At 41.8% G+C, this 23600-nt stretch overlaps 1 protein-coding gene across 3 annotated transcripts in view; it reads right to left on the reverse strand.

Annotated features, from left to right (window-relative positions):
• The window catches only part of sgcd (sarcoglycan, delta (dystrophin-associated glycoprotein)), a 523297-nt gene that overhangs the window by 311062 nt on the left and 188635 nt on the right, over nucleotides 1–23600 (reverse strand). The gene's annotated exons all lie outside the window — the stretch shown is intronic.

Here is a 23600-nt window from a genome sequence, read left to right on the forward strand (position 1 = left end):
CAAACCACAAACAGTTTATTCGGTCCTTCTAGAGGAGGAGAAGAAAATAAACTTGGTTCTGCTATAATAGAATAGAGAATAGAATAAAGTTTTATTTGTCATTATTTAGTGGTGTAACGGTACGTGTATTTGTATTGAACCGTTTCGGTACGGGGGTTCCGGTTCGGGGGTTCCGGTTCGGTTCGGAGGTGTACCGAACGAGTTTCCACACGGACATATTAAGTAGCGTAACGCACGTTGTGTAAACAATGCACACCGAGGCACAACACACGGCATGCTAGCAGCTAACGGGCTACGATAGACTGACCATACGTCCTCTTTTCACCGGACATGCCCTCTTTTGCGGAGCTGTCAGGGCGTAATTTCTTAAATGCCTCAAATGTCCGGCATTTTGAGTTAGGGTTGCGTGTATTTTCAATGTACGTTCAGGTTTAAGAAGGGGTTAAAAACAAAAGAAATTGTGCGGGCAGCAGCATTCGTGAGGGAGGGGCAGAGAGAGAGAGAGAGAGAGAGAGTTATGATAAACGTGCATGCAGTCCAAGAGAAGCAATGAACAATTTGCAGTCATGTTGTTATGATGGAATATAATAACAGCTAACGCAAGCGATCCAAATTGCTATTATTAGCTAACAACACCTTAAGCTAATGAACATGCTTATGTACATAATTACCTCATTACGTACGAGAAGCCGTGAGAGGGCGGGATATAAACTGTGTAAAATACATTGGAAAGTTGCCGCTCTCGAGGCCAGGGTTTCCCCTTAATGGAATTGAATGTGGCGAGCCGCCACTGCTTTTTTATTACCGCCACACCTTGAAAATAAGGTTGTTTTTTTTAACTTGAATACAAATTAAAGCAATATAATATATTGTAGCCCCCAGACTCTATCACACAAAGTCCAAACGTATTTTTTGACTTTTATTATCAATCTTATGATAACAAACAATGGCCCAATTTTAACAAGTTTTACCTCTCGTGCACACACTTTCGTCTCTGTGTATCCGCCTTCCCCCGGACACACAACAACACTTCCTCATTCTCCACCAATCACCTTTCAGGCACGGACGGTGTGTTTGCAGACATGGGGAAAAACTGACATCAAATCCAAACCTAAACATAAAATGTTAACATTAGCTGGTCGTTACAGTATGAATTGATATACAGTACAGGCCAAAAGTTTGGACACACCTTCTCCTCATTCAATGTGTTTTCTTTATTTACATGACTATTCACATTGTAGATTGTCACTGAAGGCATCAAAACTATGAATGAACACATGTGGAGTTAAGTACTTAACAAAAAAAGGTGAAATAACTGAAAACGTGTTTTATATTCTAGTTTCTTCAAAATAGCCACCCTTTGCTCTGAATACTGCGATGCACACTCTTGGCATTCTCTCGATGGGCTTCAAGCACACCTGTGAAGTGAAAACCATTTCAGGTGACTACCTCTCAAAGCTCATCGAGACAATGCCAAGCGTGTGCAAAGCCGTAATCAGAGCAAAGGGTTGCTATTTTGAAGAAACTAGAATATAAAACATGTTTTCAGTTATTTCCCCCTTTTTTGTTAAGTACATAACTCCACATGTGTTCATTCATAGTTTTGATGCCTTCAGTGACAATATACAATGTAAATAGTCATGAAAACTGTATATAGCCTATTATTTGCGCACTATTGACAAGTGATGTACCGAAAACTTAATCACCGAGAAAAAAAAAGACTTTGATCACCGAAAACCACGCTGCCGAAACTGGATGTAAACAAAACACACGCCATTGTCTGGAGCGTTGTCAGCATGTCTGTAATGTGGACATGATTTTAGTATATATTGCAGATATACTGTACCTGCGGACAGCCATCTACAAAATGTGCAAATATTAAGAGGACAGCGGCGACTTTTAAGAAGAGAAACTAGAGCAACAGCGCGAAGCAAGTGTGACGTCATGCTCTCTTCTTTCGTCAGGGAAATCAAGGGACAGAAGTAGAGTCTCTACACACTAGTATATTTTATAATAACACCAGAAGAAAATGCTAGATTTAATGCTCGTTGTTTTACATTTTTTAAAAAGTCATTAAAAGTCTGTAAGCACTTGAAGTACATTGTACAAAAAGCAGCAACAATTAAAAATATGGCAAATTCATTTTAAAAAAAAAATGTTAATACTAATTAATACTATCCATCATCCATCCATCCATTCATCTTCTTCCGCTCAGCCGAGGTCGGTCGCGGGGGCAGCAGCCTAAGCTTCCCTCTCCCCAGCCACTTCATCCAGTTTCTCCCGGGGGATCCCTAGGCGTTCCCAAGCCAGCCGGGAGACATAGTCTTCCCAACGTGTCCTGGGTCTTCCCCGTGGCCTCCTACCGGTCGGACGTGCCCTATACACCTCCCTAGGGAGGCGTTCGGGTGGCATCCTGACCAGATGCCCGAACCACCTCATCTGGCTCCTCTCGATGTGGAGGAGCAGCGGCTTTACTTTGAGCTCCTCCTGGATGACAGAGCTTCTCACCCTATCTCTAAGGGAGAGCCCCACCACCCGACGGAGGAAACTCATTTCGGCCGCTTGTACCCGTGATCTTGTCCTTTCGGTCATAACCCAAAGCTCATGGCCATAGGTGAGGATGGGAACGTAGATCGACCGGTAAATTGCGAGCTTTGCCTTCCGGCTCAGCTCCTTCTTTACCACAACGGATCGATACAGCATCCGCATTACTGAAGACGCTGCACCGATCTGCCTGTCGATCTCACGATTCACTCTTCCCTCACTCCTGAACAAGACTCTGAGGTACTTGAACTCCTCCACTTGGGGCAGGGTCTCCTCCCCAACCCGGGGATGGCATTCCACCCTTTTCCGGGTGAGAACCATGGGACTCGGACTTGAAGGTGCTGATTCTCATCCCAGTCTCTTCACACTCGGCTACGAACCGATCCATTGAGAGCTAAAGATCCTGGCCAGATGAAGCCATCATCTGCAAAAAGCAGAGACCTAATCCTGCAGCCACCAAACTGGATCCCCTCAACGCCCTGACTGCGCCTAGAAATTCTGTCCATAAAAGTTATGAACAGAATCGATGACAAAGGGCAGCCTTGGCGGAGTCCAACCCTCACTGGAAATGTGTCTGACTTACTGCCGGCAATGTGGACCAAGCTGTGACACTGATCGTACAGGGTGCGGACCGCCACAATCAGACAGTCCGATACCCCATACTCTCTGAGCACTCCCCACAGGACTTCCCGAGGGACACGGTCGAATGCCTTCTCCAAGTCCACAAAGCACATGTAGACTGGTTGGGCAAACTCCCATGCACCCTCAAGGACTCTGCCGAGAGTATAGAGCTGGTCCACAGTTCCACGACCAGGAAGAAAACCACACTGTTCCTCCTGAATCCGAGGTTCGACTATCTGGCGTAGCCTCCTCTCCGGTACACATTTAAAACAGATTTGTTTCAAATGTCTGTATACATTTTTTTAGCCTTTTTAAAGAAAAATATATCAACATAGCAAATGATGCAAATGACTCAATGACCTCATGGTGGCCGCCCCTATAACCACACCCCCACGGCCACAGGTATGTTGGCAGTTTAGGGGAAACCCTGCTAGGCATCTGTGTAAATGTTGCAAACAGACCTTTTAATATTTAAGCTACATTAATTATGACCGTGGACTTAAGACCATTGTTTATTTGATGGCCTACCATTTGGCCTTTGAGCCCTCCAAAGGTTGACGACACCAAAGGCCATGGAGCCTTGCCCCTAAGAAGACAACATTCCTGGCCTGATCCCGATTACCGTTTTAATCCAATGAAAAAGTCTTACCTCTTTCACCAAACTAAGTCTCCTATTTTGTGCTACTTCCAGCCCACATAGCATCAATATTAATAACTAACCCTTTCCCCAAACAAAGCATCTCGCTAAAAGCACAAGACTGGGCACAATGAAGTTTCCTCCCCCAATCCTGTTGAGCTTGTACGTGTTAAAAGTGACACTCGCCTGTCTGAATGCTTTTAGAAAGCTTACACGCCGATGAAATATGAAGTCGGATCTTGGGGGAAAAAACCCCCCCAAAAACAAACAGTGGCAGGAAGAATACACGCTCCAGAAAAGCCACACAGAAACACGGACGCTTGAGGGCTTATGTGCTCGCGTGCGGCAACGTCCACCAGGAAAGACACGCAGAGTAAATATTAAATCCAAGAGAGCGCTGTCAATATTTATGTCCCGGGGGAGGCTCCATATTTGTAGGGGAATTGACTTTTTTTTCATCATGGATTATCTTTAAGGGTAAAAAAAACCCAAAAACCTGGGGGGTATTACCATAGAACTTGAAAATACATGGTGTGAAAAGTGGTATGGATGGATGGCAATGAGGCATCTTTTGGCAACAAAGGTGTCTCGCGAGGGTATTTGGCACTACAAAAAAAACAGAGCATACTTTTTTTTCTTTCTTTTTAAAATAATTGCACAAGTTACTAGAAAAAAAATGAAGGTTATGGCAGTTTTCACTAAAATACGCATTGTGGCCATTAAAGGCCTACTGAAATGTTTTTTTTTATTTAAACGGGGATAGCAGATCCATTCTATGTGTCATACTTGATCATTTTGAAATATTGCCATATTTTTGCTGAACGGATTTAGTAGAGAACAACGACGATAAAGTTCGCAACTTTTGGTCGCTGATAAAAAAAAAACCTTGCCTATACCGGAAGTAGCGTGACGTCACAGGAGGAAGGACTCCTCACATTTCCCCATTGTTTACACCAGCAGCGAGAGAGATTCGGACCGAGAAAGCGACGATTACCCCATTAATTTGAGCGAGGATGAAAGATTCATGTATGAGGAAAGTGAGAGTGAAGGACTAGAGTGCAGTGCAGGACTTATCTTTTTTCGCTCTGACCGTAACTTAGGTACAAGCTGGCTCATTGGATTCCACACTTTCTCCTTTTTCTATTGTGGATCACGGATTTGTATTTTAAACCACCTCGGATACTATATCCTCTTGAAAATGAGAGTCGAGAACGCGAAATGGACATTCACAGTGACTTTTATCTCCACAACAATACATCGGCGAAGCTCTTTAGCTACTGAGCTAACGTGATAGCATCGGGCTCAAATGCAGATAGAAACAAAATAAATAAACCCCTGACTGGAAGGATAGACAGAAGATCAACAATACTATTAAACCATGGACATGTAAATACACGGTTAATAATTTCCAGCTTGGCAAAGCTTAACAATGCTGTTGCTAACAACGCCATTGAAGCTAACTTAGCTACGGGACGGCGGCGGCGGCGGGCGTTGTAGCTTTCGACGACACCCCGGCCGCCATCAGAGTCGGCAAAAAACATATATTTCCCCAAAGTTACGTACGTGACATGCACATAGCGACACGCACGTACGGGCAAGCGATCAAATGTTTGGAAGCCAAAGCTGTACTCACGGTAGCGCGTCTGCTATCCATCTCAAAGTCCTCCTGGCTGTGTTGCTGTAGTCCACCGCTAATACACCGATCGCACCTACAACTTTCTTCTTTGCAGTCTTCATTGTTCATTAAACAAATTGCAAAAGATTCACCAACACAGATGTCCAGAATACTGTGGAATATTGGGATGAAAAAAGAGCTTTTTTGTATTGGATTCAATGGGTCCGAATACTTCCGTATCAACCATTGACGTCACGCGCATACGTCATCATACATAGACGTTTTCAACCGGAAGTGTGGCGGGAAATTTAAAATTGCACTTTATAAGTTAACCCGGCCGTATTGGCATGTGTTGCAATGTTAAGATTTCATCATTGATGTATAAACTATCAGACTGCCTTGTCGGTAGTAGTGGGTTTCAGTAGGCCTTTAAGTGTGTTTTATCTGATTACTTGATTAATCTAAAAAAGTAGTCGATACGTTACTCGATTACTAAAATAAAACGACAGCTGCAGCCCTAACACTTTGATAAAGAAGGGGAGAAACACTATTGAATCACAAAATGAACCCGTAGCAAAGTACGGAGGCCAACACAAGTCGTCAACAAACGTAAAAGTGATGTTTAAATGTTCATTAATCCATTTAGTATTTCGCTTCGTTTTCTACATGCAAAACCATAATTATTCTTTAAAAAATATGTTTTGTGTTCATTTTTAAGGTGTAAAAGTAAATCCCATAACATTAAGAAAAAAGATCCAATGAGACAGGTGGTTTTGGATTAGCAAATGCATATATATATATATATATATATATATATATATATATATATATATATATATATATATATATATATATATGCATATATATATATATATATATATATATATATATATATATATATATGCATATATATATATATATATATATATATATATATATATATATATATATGCATATATATATATATATATATATATACATATACATATATATATATATATATATATATATATATATATATATATATACTAGGGCTGCAACAACTAATAATTAAAATTGATTATAAAAATAGTTGCCGATTAATTTAGTCATCGATTCGTTGGATCTATGCTATGCGCATGCGCAGAGGCTCCTTTTTTTTTTTTTTTATAAATCTTTATTTATAAACTGCAACATTTACAAACAGCTGAGAAACAATAGTTTTTTTTCAATAAAATACTGGAAAGGATATATAGTGTGTCTCTTTTATCCGATTATTAATCGAAGTAGTAATCGACAGATTAATCGATTATCAAATTAGTTGTTAGTTGCAGCCTTCATCGTATGGGCAGCTGTTTTCCGGCACCCGGACCTGAGGCCGAGGGTCTATGCCTTTTACCACCCCAGGCCCGGGGGGCCCTCCCGTTCATATGTCAGGACACACAGAAGTGAGCCAGGTCACCGAGCAGTCATCCAGGTCCGCCAGGCCACGCAAACCATTAGGAGCACGATAAATCGGGCAACGCAGGATCACGTGGTCGGCAGTCTGCTCCTCCGCGCCACACTCACACGTCGCGTTAGGTGCTAAGCCCCACTGGAACATGTTTGAGCGAAAGCGACCGACACCAGTTCGGAGGCGGTTAAGCCTCACCCAGGCCACTCGTGGTAGTGAGAGGCCTGGTATTGAGCCGGTGTCAGGTATGAAGTCACGGAGTCTGGAGGAGATGGTATGCTCCAGGTCCGTGCTCCATTTGTGATTCGCCCAGTGAGCCGCCCTGATGTTGTTGTCACTGCATTGCTGCAGGAGCTTCAGGGCGGCTGGTACCAGTGGGTCTCTGGAGGGGAGGCGGGGCGTTGGCTCTGAGGAGAGTGTGAGCCTTTCATGGAGCAGGTGGTTCTCATCCATGTTTGCCCGGCCCGCCAGAGTTGCTACAGCACCTTGGCGACGAAGCTCAGCGGGTTGGATGCCTGCTAAGATGGGCAGTAGCTCCACAGGGGTGGGGCGCAGGCATCCAGTGATAACACGCAAGGCTTCGTTGATCGGGACATCAAGTTGTTTAGAGTGAGCACTGCGCGCCCAGACAGGTGCACAGTACTCAGCAGTTGAGTAGACCAGGGCAAGTGCTGCTGTTCACAGAGTTCTTGCCCCGGCACCCCAACCGGACCCGACCAACCGTCTCAGCAGTGAGACGCGGGTGTTGAGTTTCTTGCGTGTTGCCAAGAGGTGTTTACGGAAAGTGAGCGACCTGTCCAGGGTGACCCCAAGGTATTTAGGGTCAGGGCGAGGGTCTTCAGGTGTAGGACGAGGCCGGCATAGGGTAAGGGAAGCCCCATCCGGCTTCCGCACCTCGAACCTGATCTCACGATCCGCTTCCCAATTGTATAGGTGGAAAGCTTGTGTCACCGTCTTGGATTCGCTGAGCTTCAATCTCCAGTTGTGGAGGTAAGCCACTAAAGTCTCCATGTCCTGGCTTAGAGTTCCCTCCAAGGCCTGCCAGTCCCTGTCGGAGTGCAGCAGCGCGAGATCGTCTGCGTATGCGAACCTCCGTGAGACTGTGGCAGGCAGGTCGTATGTATAGATGTTATACAGGAGGGGAGCCAGGACAGATCCCTGGGGGACGCCATTTTTCAGGCGCCGCAACCTGCTTTTATCTCCGTTACTGGTGGTGAGAGTAAAGCTGCGGTTCCAGACAAGCTCCATGATCATTTTGACCATGTGCCTGTCTGGAAGCAGGCGGAGAAGTTTGCAGGTGAGGCCGCGGTGCCAGACTGTGTCATAGGCAGCAGTCAGGTCTATGAAGACGGCACCGGCCTTCTTTTTCGCCTCAAAGCAGTCCTCGATGTCCTGGGTAAGGAGGGCGACCTGATCCACCGTGGACTTCCCACGTCGAAAACCCGCCTGCTCCCGGGGGAGGTGGGGGTCTATGATGGGCTCGACACGGGCGTGAATCAGGCGCTCGAGGACTTTAAAGGGGACGCAGAGCAACGAGATTGGTCTGTAGCTCGTTACGTCATCCTTTGGCTTGTTCGGCTTGGGGATAGCGACAACAGTGGCCCTTCTCCAAATCCTGGGGATCCGGAGTTGGCGCAGGCAAGAAGACAGGAAAACTCTCAGCCAGGACTTCATTGCAGGGGCAGCGTGGAGCACGAGTTCTGGGCAGATGTTGTCAGGCCCAGCAGACTTGCCTGGTTTGGTATACTGGAGGGCAGCTGTGAACTCCTCCGGTGAAAACTCACCGGAGATGTTACACTCGCTAGATGTTGTTGTCCTCCAGAGGTCTGCAGTTTCCTGGCGCACCGCCCGGGAAAAATCTCGATTTATCCCGGTATATGCCCCGTTTTTCACAACCTGTGCTGCAATAGCATTTGCGGTAACGGGGCATGTTCGGGGTGCGCGCTCAGACCTACCAGTCAAGTTGTTCAAAGTGCTCCACGCGATACGGCTAGTGTGCGAGAAGTCGATGGAGTGGACTGCCTCTTTCCAGCGCTGGTGCCTCTTCCTTCCAAGAGTGGAAAGAAGGGCAGTGGCTGAATTGTTAGCCTCCGGGCCATAGGGAGCCCGGAGGAAGGCGCTGTAGAGGGTCTCGCACTCGCCATCCCAGCATGGTTTGTAGTTCTTACGCCGGCCGCGTGGGATGGCTTTTTTGGCCGCAGATGTTAGTGCCCTACAGAAGTCCTGGTATGCCTCGTCCACGTTGGGTGTGTCTGGTGGTGGGAGACACCGTGTGGACTTGTTGGTATGGAGGCGATAGAGTTTCCAATTGGCCTTCCGGAAGTTCCATCGCTTCATCGGTCCGCTCGGAACTGTTGTCACGAGGTCGGGCACCGATATCAGCGACGGTCGGTGTTGCGACCTGGGGAACATTCCTAGAACACGTCTGTCGGGGAGCTGGGTGTCCACACCGACACTCACGAAAGCCAGGTCAGGGTTCGTGTCAGTGTTATGCCGAGCGGAGTGAAAGCTGGCTGGGCCCTTCGGGTTGTAGAGAAGGTTGAGCGAGTTGCGCTCTGCCCAGTCAGAAAGAGTTTCCCCGCTCGGTGAGGTGGTACTGTATCCCCACCGTGTATGCCGGCAGTTGAAATCACCAGCATATACACACGGTGGTTCAAACACTGGCAGTGACACTGGCGTGAGTTGTGAGGGTGGTGGTTTGTAGACGTTGACAATTTTGATGTCGCCAACGTCCACTCGCAGCCACTCGATCTCGGAGTTGTCCGGTGATCGATCGGCGAGGGTCCAGCTCAGATCGTTGTGGACAAACGTGGCAAGGCCATGCTTCTTGCTCAGGATTGACCCAGCTAGCGTGAAGTTGGTGATCGCTAGCTTGTCCGCTGTTGGGCGGTGGGTTTCCTGAAGGAGGATGACCATGGCTTGGGTGGTGTGGGCCATGTGCTCGATGACGGATGTTTTGGCATCTGTGAGCCCTTCAACGTTCAGTTGCAGTATTCTTGGTTGGAGACCGGCAGCAGTGTTGCTACCAGATCTCCGCCCAGACTGCCCCTGGACGCCAGAACGGGAGGGTACCCGAGTTGAAAGTTTTTTGTTTCGCCGCGTTGCCATGGAGTAGAGCAGCGCGGTTACTTGCAGGGATCACGGCGTGAACGTAAACTTTCTTGCAGCCCTAATATATATATATATATATATATATATATATATATATATATATATATATATATATATATATATATATATATATATATATATATATATATATATATATACACACACATACATACATACACTAAGACTGTCAAGTGATTATTTTTTAAATCAGATTAATCACATTTTTTTTACTGCGATTAATCATGATTACTCACAGGTTATAATTTGCTTGCATAGTTAAAAGTTACTTAAAGTGGAATTGCAGTTTTTTGTTCACAATCATAAGGGACATGAACACACATCTTATGTAACTTAGATATTGGGTTTCACAATGTAAAGCGCTTTGAGTCACTTGAGAAAAAGCGCTATATAAATGTAATTCACTTCACTTCACATCTTATTTTTTAGGATTTTCAAGATGATAAAAAATGCTTTGGTTGTTGCCTTCAAAGCCCTCTAAGACAACTTCCAAACCCTCCACCAACGTTTTATACACACAATGCAAATCTATATACAGTATAATGTAACAGACACGTTCATCCCAATATGTAATATGTACAACATGTACCGTACATACTGTACCGTATGAAACGCACCATAAAGTGCAGACTGCAAATGATTTGCGCATGCGTGAACCGTTGCGATTCCTGCCCTGTGAGGGTCTCCGCTCTGCAGTCTGCTCCCGCCACAGAAGCCCAGCTGACCGCATGTGAGTGCTTTGGAAGGAGGAAGAGGCTCCCAGCAGCAAGTGTCACTGCTCCCTGAGGACAGTACTGCTGCATTTCAGAGTCTCCAAGACACAAAAAAAATTCTCCAATAACGCCAGACAAAGTTGCCAGATTTGTCGCTTGTAGCTGTTTACAAAAAGTTGCCAAGAGGATTGGAACGTCACTAGATTTAGCGACAGAGTCGCCAAGTTGACAACCCTGCATGCGGTGGCTGTCCATTTAGAAGACGCCATCCTCACATTCAAGTTTCGCTGTAAAGATGCTATTTAAAACTTGATTTGCGCCGATGATAGGAAAGTGTGTCGCTGCATGACTGACTAATAACTTCAGTTTTATCTAAAGTTACGTCAGTTGATTTTGAAGGGCACAGAGCACATCGCTCTAACTATCATCAATCACACTGAAGTGTGAAGTGATCACTGCCTCACTGCCTCTTTAATGTGTGCTATCTTCTTCTGGTGGTCAAAACAAACACTGTGATTAAACTTTTTACCCATTTATAATAACGCAATATTTTTTATTAATCTCATGCGTTAACGTTGACAGCCCTAAAATAAATGTAATATATATATATATATATATATATATATATATATATATATATATATATATATATATATATATATATTAAGTTAAAGTACCCATGATTGTCACACACACACTAGGCGTGGCAAAATTATTCTCTGCATTTGACCAAGTTAAAGTTAAAGTACCTGTGATTGTCACACACACTAGGCATGGCAAAATTATTCTCTGCATTTGACCCATCCCCCTTGATCACCCCCTGGGAGGTGAGCGGAGCAGTGAGCAGCAGCGGTGGCCGCGCCCGGGAATCATTGTTGGTGATTTAACCCCCAATTCCAACCCTTGATGCTGAGTGCCAAGCAGGGAGGTAATGGGTCTCATTTTTATAGTCTTTGGTATGACTCGGCCGGGGTTTGAACTCACGACCTACCGATCTCAGGGCGGACACTCTAACCACTAAGCCACTGAGCAGGTTCACTAGGCCACTAGGAATGGCTAAATCAGGCTAGAATTAAGGTTTTAGAATGGCTTTTCCAAAGTCCTGACTTAAACGTGTGGACAAAGAAACAAGTCCGTGTCAGAAAACCATCAAATTCAGCTGAACTGCACCAATTTTGTCAAGATGAGTGGTCAAAAATTCAACCAGAAGCTTGCCAGAAGCTTGTGAATGGCTACCAAAGGCTCCTTATTGCAGTGAAACTTGCCAAGGGACATGTAACCAAATATTAACATTGCTGTATGTATACTTTTGACACAGCAGTTTTGGTCACATTTTCAGTAGACCCATAATAAATTCATAAAAGAACCAAACTTCATGAATTTTTTTGTGACCAACAAGTATGTGCTCCAATCACTCTATCACAAACAAATAAGAGTTGTAGAAATAATTGGAAACTCAAGACAGCCGTGACATGATGTTCTTTACAAGTGTATGTAAACTTTTGACCACAACTGTATATACATATACACTATATTGCCAAAAGTATTTGGCCACCCATCCAAATGATGGGAATCAGGCGTCCTAATTACTTGGCCCGGTGTATAAAATCAAGCACTTAGGCATGGAGACTGTTTCGACAAACATTTGTGAAAGAATGGGCCGCTCTCAGTGATTTCCAGCGTGGAACTGTCATAGGATGCCACCTGTGCAACACATCCAGTCGTGAAATTCCCTCGCTCTTAAATATTCCAAAGTCAACTTTATTATAAGAAAAGTGAAGAGTTTGGGAACAACAGCAAGTCAGCCACCAAGTGGTAGGCCACGTAAGCTGACAGAGAGGGGTCAGCATAGTGCAAAAACAGTCAGTTGCTACAGAGCTCCAAACTTCATGTGACCTTCCAATTAGCCCACGTACAGTACGCAGAGAGCTTTATGGAATGGGTTTCCATGGCCGAACAACTGTATCTAAGCCATACATCACCAAGTCCAAAGCAAAGCGTGGGATGCAGTGGTGTAAAGCACGTCACCACTGGACTCTAGAGCAGTGGAGACACCTTCTCTGGACTGATGAGTCATGCTTTTCCATCTGGCAATCTGATGGACCAGTCTGGGTTTGGAGGTTGACAGGAGAACGCTACATTTCGGAATGCATTGTGCCGAGTGGGAAATTTGGTGGAGGAGGAATTATGGTGTGGGGTTGTTTTTCAGGAGTTGGGCTTGGATGCTCCAGGATACCAAAACATTTTGGACAATTCCATGGGATGGCACTTCAAGTTCAAATGTGAGTAAAGGCAGGTGGCCAAATACTTTTGGCAATATAGTGTATATTAGGGGTGTAACGGTAAACAAACATTTCGGTTCAGTACGTACCTCGGTTTGGAGGTCACGGTTCGGTTCATTTTCAGTACAGTAAGAAAACAACAAAATATAAATGTTTTGGTTATTTACCAAATTTGTAAACAATGGCTTTATCCTTTTAACATTGGGAACACTATAATAATTCTGCCCACATTAATCAACATTACACTGCCTCCAGTTGTTGCTCAGATTAAATAAAATGACAAAACTTTTCTTCTACATATAAAAAGTGAAACATTAAACAGTTTCAAGTCAACTCATCATGCTTAATTTATTACAGCATTTGGGAAGCTTGTAGTTGATTTTTATTATGTAAATGTTACATTTTTATCAACATGTGATAGCAGGGACCCTGCCATTCAAAACTAGGCTGTTACATAACTAATGATTAATGTAACTATAGCTGAAAAAATAGTACAATAGCAATAGTAGAGACTATTCATCCCTGAGCACCATGGAGTTCATGTAGGCTTAATGATGCAGTTACATTACTATATCAACTATCAGAGACAGAAACTCTTCATTTAACATAATGTCCTTTTTTGCTGCTTCAACACAGCTCAATCAACACAGAAAAAGGTAAAGTGAAATAACAGACAGGGCTTTGCTGTCCGTAACACACACACACACACACACACACACACCGCAAAATGAGCTAACGTTACGCTAAATGCTAATTAGCCTTCACCTCAAGGATTGCGAGCGAGCTGAGCTGCGTTTATATTTCTAGAACGTCAACGGGCTCATAGTGATGTTACTAGTAGTTGACTGGGAGGTGTTTATTATAATTTGGGGAGAGTCCGCTGCCTGATGCTTACCTGCTAAACACCTACCTGCTCGGCGCTTGAGCACTGAAAAAAAAACATGCATCCCTACAAAAAGCTAGAAAAATAGAAAATCCAGCATTACAGTATAAGCTGTTTTTATTAGAATTTTATTGTGAGGTTAAAAATGTCAGTTTGCATCAATGAATCCTAACTCACTGGCTCATTTTCTACAGTGCAATCACCTCCCTAAATGTAAATAGCAACCTATCAGGTTTGGGGTAGTATATATATAGAATTTTTTTTAGATAAAATCCGATAAATGCGGTAAATATAGAGACAACTTTCATCGAAGTGCGGATTCATGAAATGAACTAAATTAGCTGCAAGCGTGCGAGTGCATGCACAGTGCAGCCAGCATGTCAAACTTCCAGATGAAATCCATCATTTTTACAGCACGTAAGCCTCAAAGGAAGCCTAATGTATACCGGCTTACTAATCTTGCTGTGTGACAGATTCTCATATTGCTCCTGGCTGGGCTTCTCCTGTGCGCTCGTGTTCTATTCCATTTTTTCTTGGGTTTTTTTTTTTTGCCTCAAGAAACACCTGAGAAATCCCAATATTATAATACTGTATGTTCCCGAATGTAGCGCATGGCGCCTTTGGGGCTATTCACTGAAGCAAAACAAAGGAGGGGGTGTTGTGTTGGTGGGAATTCTTATGAGGACGTTTTCAGCTTGAATACAAGTCTTAGATATGCAATTAATTACATTCTGTAGCTCAGATGTATTAAACGCAAAAATGCTTTTGTAAAAGACACTTCATTATGTTCATTGTGATAATAAAAGGCTCTGATGCTTCAAACTATAATCACTGGGTGAATGTGCAAGATTGTGTGCCCTAGTATCATATCAATGGATATAATAGAGGCATTTTTGCCTCCTGAGGTACAAAGGAGATTTATTTTCCATCAGTATTATATAAAAAGGGGATAGCCTTAAGTGCAGATTGGGTAATTAGGATGTTTGTCCCACTGGCAAAGCAGGAAAGAATGGTCCAAATTGCTTTAAGAGAATAATCAAAATCCTCATTTGGTTAGAAATAAGGGTGACAAGATCCAAAGTTATATGGCTTTTAATGCGACATTTTGCCCTCAAAAATCTTTTAGGAGAAAAGTAAAGATTTTTTTTGCTTGCCATAAACTTCATGAACTTCTCTTTTTAGTAAAGCTTGTAGTTAATGCACCTTTTAACTGTCATTTCTAATCCACTTTGTATTATTTTTATGATGTTGCCCTTGTTGTTTTAATTGAATTGTTGTTTTACTTCACCTATTTTTGTACAGCGCTTTGTGATTGTATTTGTGAAAAGCGCTTTATAAATAAAATTTACTTACTTATGTCAATTGCTTTTTTTTTTTTTTAGCACTCATCAAAATATTAAAGCAACATAATTTCATTAAAAGCTTTTTTTAGTCAATTAATCGTTGTGGTTAATTAAGCGCTTAGTTGACTAATCTACATATGAACCATACACCTATTTAGTGGCTCTTATTTAGCCATCAGCTCTAAATATTTTTAGGCATGTGCTACTTCATTCAGAAATATTTATTTATACTGTAGGGCTGCAACTAACGCCCATTTTGATAGTTGACCAGTCATCGACTATCTAAACGATTAGCCGATTATTGGAATTATAAAGCCTTGACATATTCATTAGCTTTAATTTAATCATCGACTTTTAAATTCAACTTTAAATATTTTAGGCATGTGCTTACCGACAACAAATATGACTAATTTGTTCATAAATATTTATTTTTACTCTAACTATGCTTCTCATTTGGCCTGAAACAAAGATAACATTAACTATTAAACTTGTGTCTACTTAAAAGCAAGGAAAGGCAAAGTGCTAAAAAAAACTTTGTATCATTTTTTAATGTAAAAAGGACAGTTAAAATAGCAGCAATAACAACAAGTGATAAAACACAAACAATATCAAACTTGTTCAAAAATAAATACGTTTCTTGTGATGGTGTGTTTAAAAAGCTGCACGGAGGTGTATTATTGTTTAACTCTGAGCATTTTTTATCAATTTAATAGACTCAATGAATAAAATTTCATCATTGATTTATTCTTAACATTTTAGCTAATAGATTGTATGTTTAATCTATTGATACAGGTGCATCGTTACCTAATGTGTGTGTGTGTGTGTGTGTGTGTGTGTGTGTGTGTGTGTGTGTGTGTTCTTGTATTTCTACCCTTCTTGAGACATCAACAAGGAAAAGTACCGGTGAACAAGTTAGGACATAAATCATGGTCCCAATACGGAAAACCATTGCATCTAATAGAGAATGTCTCATTTGCACCCCTGGTGGTCCCAAAAAGGAGGGATTTTTCAAATTGACTGTGTGTCGGTTTTAAAAGTGCCCCCCCTCTGGTCAACATATGAAATAAAAAGTGTGTGTAAAAATTTGAAGTGCTCTTCCTCTGGCCAACATATGTAATAAGTGCGTGTAAAAAATTTAAATGCGCCCCCTTTGGCCCAAATTAATTAAAACCATTTAAAAAATATATATATATATAGAGAGAGAGAAATACTGTAATAACTTTAAAAAAAAAAAAAAATTACAAAAAAAAAAAAAAATTACTAAAAGCTTACCTTTTTTAATTTGCATAGTATGTATATATTATTAATATTGTAAATAAAAATCTTTGTATATCTAGAATAGGGTGGTCCTAAAGAGGTAGGCATTATTCGGAGGTCTCAAGAAGGTAACAAATACAAGAATGTGTGGTTGACACGTTTGTTATTGTGCCTTTTTTCATTGCGCTACAACTTGACGCTGCTTTAAAAACTACTTGCATTGCTGTAGACAAAGTTTAGCTGACGTACTTTGTCTAAAATGATAGTTAAATCTATTTTTCACACAAGGTAACAAGCGAACTCTCTCACCGACTTGAAACCGCATCCTTCAGATGTCCGGCATTCCACCGATTCAAATGGTCTCGTATCACAGATCCAAAAGATGGCGCCATAGAACAAACAATAGCACACCTTTTTAGTGTTTCTACTTGTTTTTCTTTAAACTACCGTATTTCCTTGAATTGGCGCCGGGAATATAGTATTCGCCTGCCTAGAATTACAGCCGGGTCAAACTCGTTTCGCAAAATAATTAGCGCATGCTTGGCACTTCCGCCGGGTCAAATATGAGTCATTAAATGACTCCCGCCTCCAGGTGGTAGAGGGCGCTAGTGATCCTTCTTGCGACTACCAGTACTGCAGGAGACAGGTACTGCAGAAGAAGACAACAAGCAGCAAGCATGCAGCAGCAATTGTTTGCTTGCACTTTTAACATGGAGGATTACATATCTAAAATAAAACCGTTTTCTAAACTGGACTTTCAATCGAAGCAGGAGGTAATAATTAAAGGAATATCTCCAGAGACTTTTAAAATTGAAGAAAGATGAGAAAGACTGCCTTTGATCAGAAGCAGCTGCACATGGACCCATCTACAAGTAAAGGTAAGATCATAATAACGTTTTTTTTTATTAAATGTGTTTTTCATGATAAGGTAAGCGCCGGACTGAGAAGAGGTTTTAAAATAATTAGAGCATGCTTGCTCATTCCGCATGGTTTTGGTAACCGCAGGAGTGAGAAGAGGTTTTAAATTAATTAGCGCCCCTGCGGCTATTCAAGGAAATACGGTAATTGCATTATGGCCGCCAGCGAAGAAAAATCCATTAATTAGCTGCACCGTTTTATAAGGCGCAGAGTTCAAAGCGTAGGAAAAAAACTAGCGGCTTATAGTCCTGAATTTACGGTATTTTGTCATGATTATGATGATAATGTGTTTAGAAAGCTATATAGACAACATAAATAGACAAAGTTTAGCTGGCAGTCTTAGTATATAAATGGTAAATGGGTTATACTTGTATAGCACTTTTCTACCTTCAAGGTACTCAAAGCGCTTTGACACTATTTCCACATTCACCCATTCACACACACATTCACACACTGATGGCGGGAGCTGCCATGCAAGGCCCTAACGGCGAACCATCAGGAGCAAGGATGAAGTGTCTTTGCTCAAGAACACAACGGACGTGACGAGGTTGGTAGAAGGTGGGGATCGAACCAAGAACCCTCAGGTTTCTGGCGCGGCCACTCTCCCAACAGCGCCACGCCGTCCCCATATAAAAAAAGTGACAGTTAAAAACAGCACCTTTTAGCTCGTATTTCCAAAATTGTGTAAACTACTGAATTGGGGTCTCATGGCCACTTATGTGGACACTTATACTGCCATCTGGTGGTGTCAGAAGAGTATAACATACAATGGAATTTGGGGGAAAAAAGTGTAAAAATAAGATTTAGCATGTCACTAAACATGAAGTACACGTTTGTGTACTTATGGACTAAGTACATCATAACAAAAGATGATTCTTAGTTTTTATTATAATTAGGGTCCAATAAGCCCAAATAGCAAAGAGAAATTAAAAAAGCATGTAAACAAACAGCTTGGGCCTTGAGAGGTTAAAGCTATTTTTCACACAACTTTGTGTTTTTGTTGAAAGCTAGGTAGCTAACAAGCTAACTATCTTACTGAGGACAATCCACTTGAAATGTTTCCGCATCACAGACATATTCCCGTGGAAAGCAAACTCCGTTTTGCAAACTCAGGTAAGTTATTCGTCCTTCACACGTTTATTTTTCCCCCCTGTTACTCGTTGGTCACCTGTAACGCACAACTTTGTTTCTATCTGGAAAAATACTAGCGATGATATCACCGACTATTATCAACAAACAAAGTTGTCGGCCACAAATTGTATCATCGATTTTTGTTGAGGACGATGACAAATCATTGCACCCCCAGTCTACCATTTTGGTACTGCACCACTGTGGGTGTGTGTGCCTGACCCTAATATTTTGTGACAACTGCCGTACAAAACTGTGCTGCTTGTTGCAAACGGAGCTATAAGAAAAAAATAGCATTGGAATCAGGACGCAAAATCCCAGAATATTTTAAATTTCTTTTTTTTTTTTTTTTTACAGATTATCGCTTTCTGCCGGTGTTTTGTTTTGTTATTTTTTGCCGGGTCAAATTATTAACTATTAATTGACTTCAAAGTAATGCTCTTTCCGGTATAATTTCTTACATTTTGATTCGCCGAAAGTTTTATCGGTCACAAATACTGCATTTCCAGTATTAAGACTCCGGCGTGTTATTGTTTTGGTCATGGCGAGCAATGAACCCAAGAAGCGAAGCTTCAATGAAAAGTGGCTCCAGGAGCCACTTTTCAGCAAATGGCTCACTTATGACGATGGAAAGATGTTTTGCACGCCATGTAAACAGGCTAAGAAAAAGAACATCTTGACGACCGGGTGCACTGATTTTCAAAGATCCAGCCTCACCAGGCACCAAGAAGAAGAAACACCCTTGTAGTGGATTGTCCGAAGCTTAAGCAGGCAACAAAAGTAGTTTAGTACAACACATTTATTTACCCATTATCAGAAGTGCAGGTTGAATTAAGTTGTCCGTGCAAGCAGACACAATGTACTCCAGAGCACACAAGACACACACAAGCCAAAATCACTCTCGAGTTCCGGTCTTCTGCCATTTTTTATATGTCTCTTGTGCGTCACTGTTTTTTATCTAGTGCGTCATGATTGTTTTGCTTTGGTTTGTCTGTTCCAAAACAACCTTGTATCTCTTAGTCATATTTGGAAAATCTAAACATTCTGTAGACAGGTTGGCATAACTCCATATTCACCTTTGTCCCACAACTGGTCCATTCAATGGCACAAAATAGAAGAGAATTGAAAATGAGCAGACATTCTTAATAGACAAGAAATATAGGTCAAAAGGTCAGAAATTCTACGACACCCTCCAATTAGGGTCCCGACAGTTCCGCTCTTTGGTCGGAATGACGAGGCCGTCGATTTGGTACAACTCTTTATTTATGTTTTCCACAAAGCCAAGCGGACATCCACCATGCTATTAACTTGCCCACTCACTTACACACGTCACTCATCCCACATACCGCCATTCTTAAAGGGGAACACACAGCTTAGAAATGAAATGCTGGAGGCATTGAATGCCACTGGATTAAATGGCATTGAAACTAACTTGCCAAATTCTAAATTTGTTGGCATTATTTGCCATGAAAGTGTAGATGTGGCGGTTTTTAAACAACTGATGATCTACATACAGGCGAGAATAATCAATTAAATTTCTCATATGCATGTATGCCCTGGCACACCATTATCATCATTTCATGACCGAAGCAAAAAACTTTTCACACTTTTATACTGAAATAAATACACCTACAACTTATTAAATAAAAAATATAGGCAGCGGTAAAGTTTGGATCCATAAAGGAAAGAGGAAAGCGAATGAATGTTCATAACTGAATAAATTTACATATGCATAAAAATTTGTTTTCGTTTTTGTTATTTTTTTAATGAATTAAGTAACGTTTATGACAACCTTTTTCCAAAACACAATATAGAATGTGAGATATAACAGGATAATGCATACATTTATCAATTGTTTTCAAAACGGTTACAAAAAAGTGTGACCCCAAATATTTACTGTGGGACCCCATTTTTATGACTTGATGGGGTCGCACGGACCCCATTTTGAAGATTCCTAGCGCCAACACATTTTAAAAAAAAAAAAATTATTACCACAATAGTGGGTACCCCAAATTGACTCCCTACTGCCAGAAGTAGTACTGTTTTGGTACACTACTTTATAAAGTTAAAAAAGTTAAAGTACCAATGATTGTCACACACACACTAGGTGTGATGATACTATCCTCTGCATTTGACCCATCACCCTCACCCCCTGGGAGTTCAGCGGAGCAGTGAGCAGCAGCGTTGGCCACGCCCGGGTATCATTTTTGGTGATTTAACCCCCAGCTCCAACCCTTGATGCTGAGTGCCAAGCAAGGAGGTAATGGGTCCCACTTTTAAAGTCTTTGGTATGACTCGGCCGGGGTTTGAACTCACGACCTACCTATCTCAGGGCGGACACTCTAACCACTAAAAGAGCTTTGACTGTAATGCTTTTTTAGTACTCCAACAGACAAAGACAAAAGATAAAAAATACTTATTTGTGTACCCTTCACAGCTTGTGACAATGGAAACAACGGCGTACTAAATTGAACCAAACAAACAAAAATAACCCCGCTATGTAAGTCAACAGATGTTCTCAGAAGAAACATAGATATAGAGATACAATCAGTTTTCCAACAAAGTGAAAGTGACTCAAAGTAGAAACTCCATAGTATGCTGAACCATATATTCCAACAGGGACCGGCGGGGTTTCTCTAATCACCTGAGATGAGGAGGCAAGAAGATACGGGTCAGCGCGTGAGGGATGGGCCGCTCTCTAAGCTGATCATCCTCTCAGGTCTGCACCATTATTACCTCTCCATTCTCCACCTGAGGGGGGGCGCAGTGCTGATGCAGGACCCGATCTCCCGTTGTCATCGCTTTCTTCTCAGCGACAGAAAAAGGCAAAAGTCGGTGCTGATCTTGTCATAAAGAACCTTCACCGGCAAGGCTTTGCGGCGCGCCGAAGGTTATCCCAACTCTCGGAGTGGTCGTTTCGGTTGAAGGGTTTTGTGTTTTTTATGTTAAATGACTGTGATTTTGACAATTAGCAACGTTGCAGGCACCCCCTGAATATTAAAAACCGCGAACGGAGCAATTAGTCACCAGCAGTGACTTTACTGTTGTGATGATCCTACTGGATTTGACCATTAAACAACTTAATAGTGCAACTTTATCGGAGTTCTACTGTGGAGAACGGGAAGGAGACAATTTAGCAATTTTGTTTATCATTTTCATTGCAAGGAGTCCCAAAAGATCCGACCTCTACTGTCTCCCTTTTTTGGCATCCAGTCCTTAAAAGTGCCCTTTAGAGCAGGAGAGTATGTTATAAGCAGTGCTAAAAATAGCTCTTTGTTGATTCACGCATCACTATTGAACTTCCATTTCCATCCATTTTCTACCGCTTGTCCCTTTGGGGGTCGCGTATAGCGGTGTTTTTTAACCTTTTTTGAGCCAAGTCACATTTTTTGCGTTGAAAAAATCCGGAGGCACACCACCAGCAGAAATCATTAAAAAATGAATTCAGTAGACAATAAAAAGTCGTCGTCACTATTGTTGGATATGATGTCAAACCATAACCAACCATGCATCACTATAGCTCTTGTCTCAAAGTAGGTGTACTGTCCCGACCTGTCACATCACGCCGTGACTTATTTTGAGTTTTTTGCTGTTTTCCCGTGCGCATAGTTTTAGTTCTTGTCTTGCGCTCCTATTTTGGTGGCTTTTGCTGTTTCGTTGGTATTTTCCTGTAGCAGTTTCACGTCTTCCTTTGAGCGCTATTCCTCGTACCTGCTTTGTTTTAGCAATCAAGAATAATTAAGTTGTTGCTATCTTTTTTTGTGTGAACATTGTTGATTGTCATGTCATGTACGGATGTACTTTGTGGACGACGTCTCTGTTCCACACGCTGTAAGTCTTTGCTGTCGTCCAGCATTCTGTTGTTGTGTACTTTGTACTTTACAGCACCGACACTCAACAACGGCACACTATTTGCAGATTATAAATACTGGTTTGCAAAAAATATTTTTGACCCAAATAGGCGAAACTGCATAATCTCCCACGGCACAACAGACTGTATCTCGCGGCACAGTGGTTGAACAACACTGGCTTATAGAATGAAAACAAAGCCCTAAAATAGCCTTTATTACAACATAAATTGGAAATATGTCAACACAGGATTTTAACTAGAGATCGAGTGGTATGGTTTTTACAAGGCCGATACTGCTTATTAGTAGTCAAAAAGGCAGATAACCGATATTTGGAGCCGATATTGTTTTACAGTAAAAGTTATTTAAACATGAATAGTATATGTTAGTAAACGGCTAGACAAAGCTTTAGGTTGTTGTGGTTTTTTTAAATTTGTTTAAAGGAAATGTAAGACCAGTAGCGACATAATGTTGTATGCAGCGCTAATGTTGTGGTCAACAAACCCCCCCCTCCCTCCACACCCCTGATTGTAAATAATGTAAATAATTCAATGTGATTATCTTGTGTGATGACTGTATTATGATGATAGTATATATGATAGTATATATCTGTATCATGAATCAATTTAAGTGGACCCCGACTTAAACAAGTTGAAAAACTTATTCGGGTGTTACCATTTAGTGGTCAATTGTACGGAATATGTACTTCACTGTGAAACCTACTAATAAAAGTCTCAATCAATCAATCAAAAACAAAACAGAAGTCCTCGTCATAGACCTACTAGATGGAGAAGCTAGCTCTCCAATCAGCTAAACAGACTCATAACTTTTGCTGAGTTTACTTAAGAATTTGTGAAACTGAAACAATACTAAAAGAATGTCATTTTCAGTTAATACCACTAACACAGACACTCATAAACGTGTTAGCATATTAGCTCATGCTAACGACACTAGCATCATTACTTTACGATAGAGCGTACAAATATGAATGGACACACTCCTACAGACATCCCACATGGGCAGTTTAGTAAGTACAAAAAGTTTAAGGTATATTGTAAAGCTTAAAAACGTTGTTTGGAGTGATAATTGAAGAATCCGTACAAGTAAAAACTTCTACTTCCGGTTGTTGAAAGCACTAAATCAGGGGTGTCAAAATCATTTTAGCTCAGGGGCCGCATGGAGGTAAATCTGTGCACACGCGGGCTGGACTATTAAAATCATGGCATTAAAACTAAAAAATAAAGACAACT

Source organism: Entelurus aequoreus, linkage group LG05 (genome assembly GCF_033978785.1).
Source record: "Entelurus aequoreus isolate RoL-2023_Sb linkage group LG05, RoL_Eaeq_v1.1, whole genome shotgun sequence".
NCBI lineage: Eukaryota > Metazoa > Chordata > Actinopteri > Syngnathiformes > Syngnathidae > Entelurus > Entelurus aequoreus.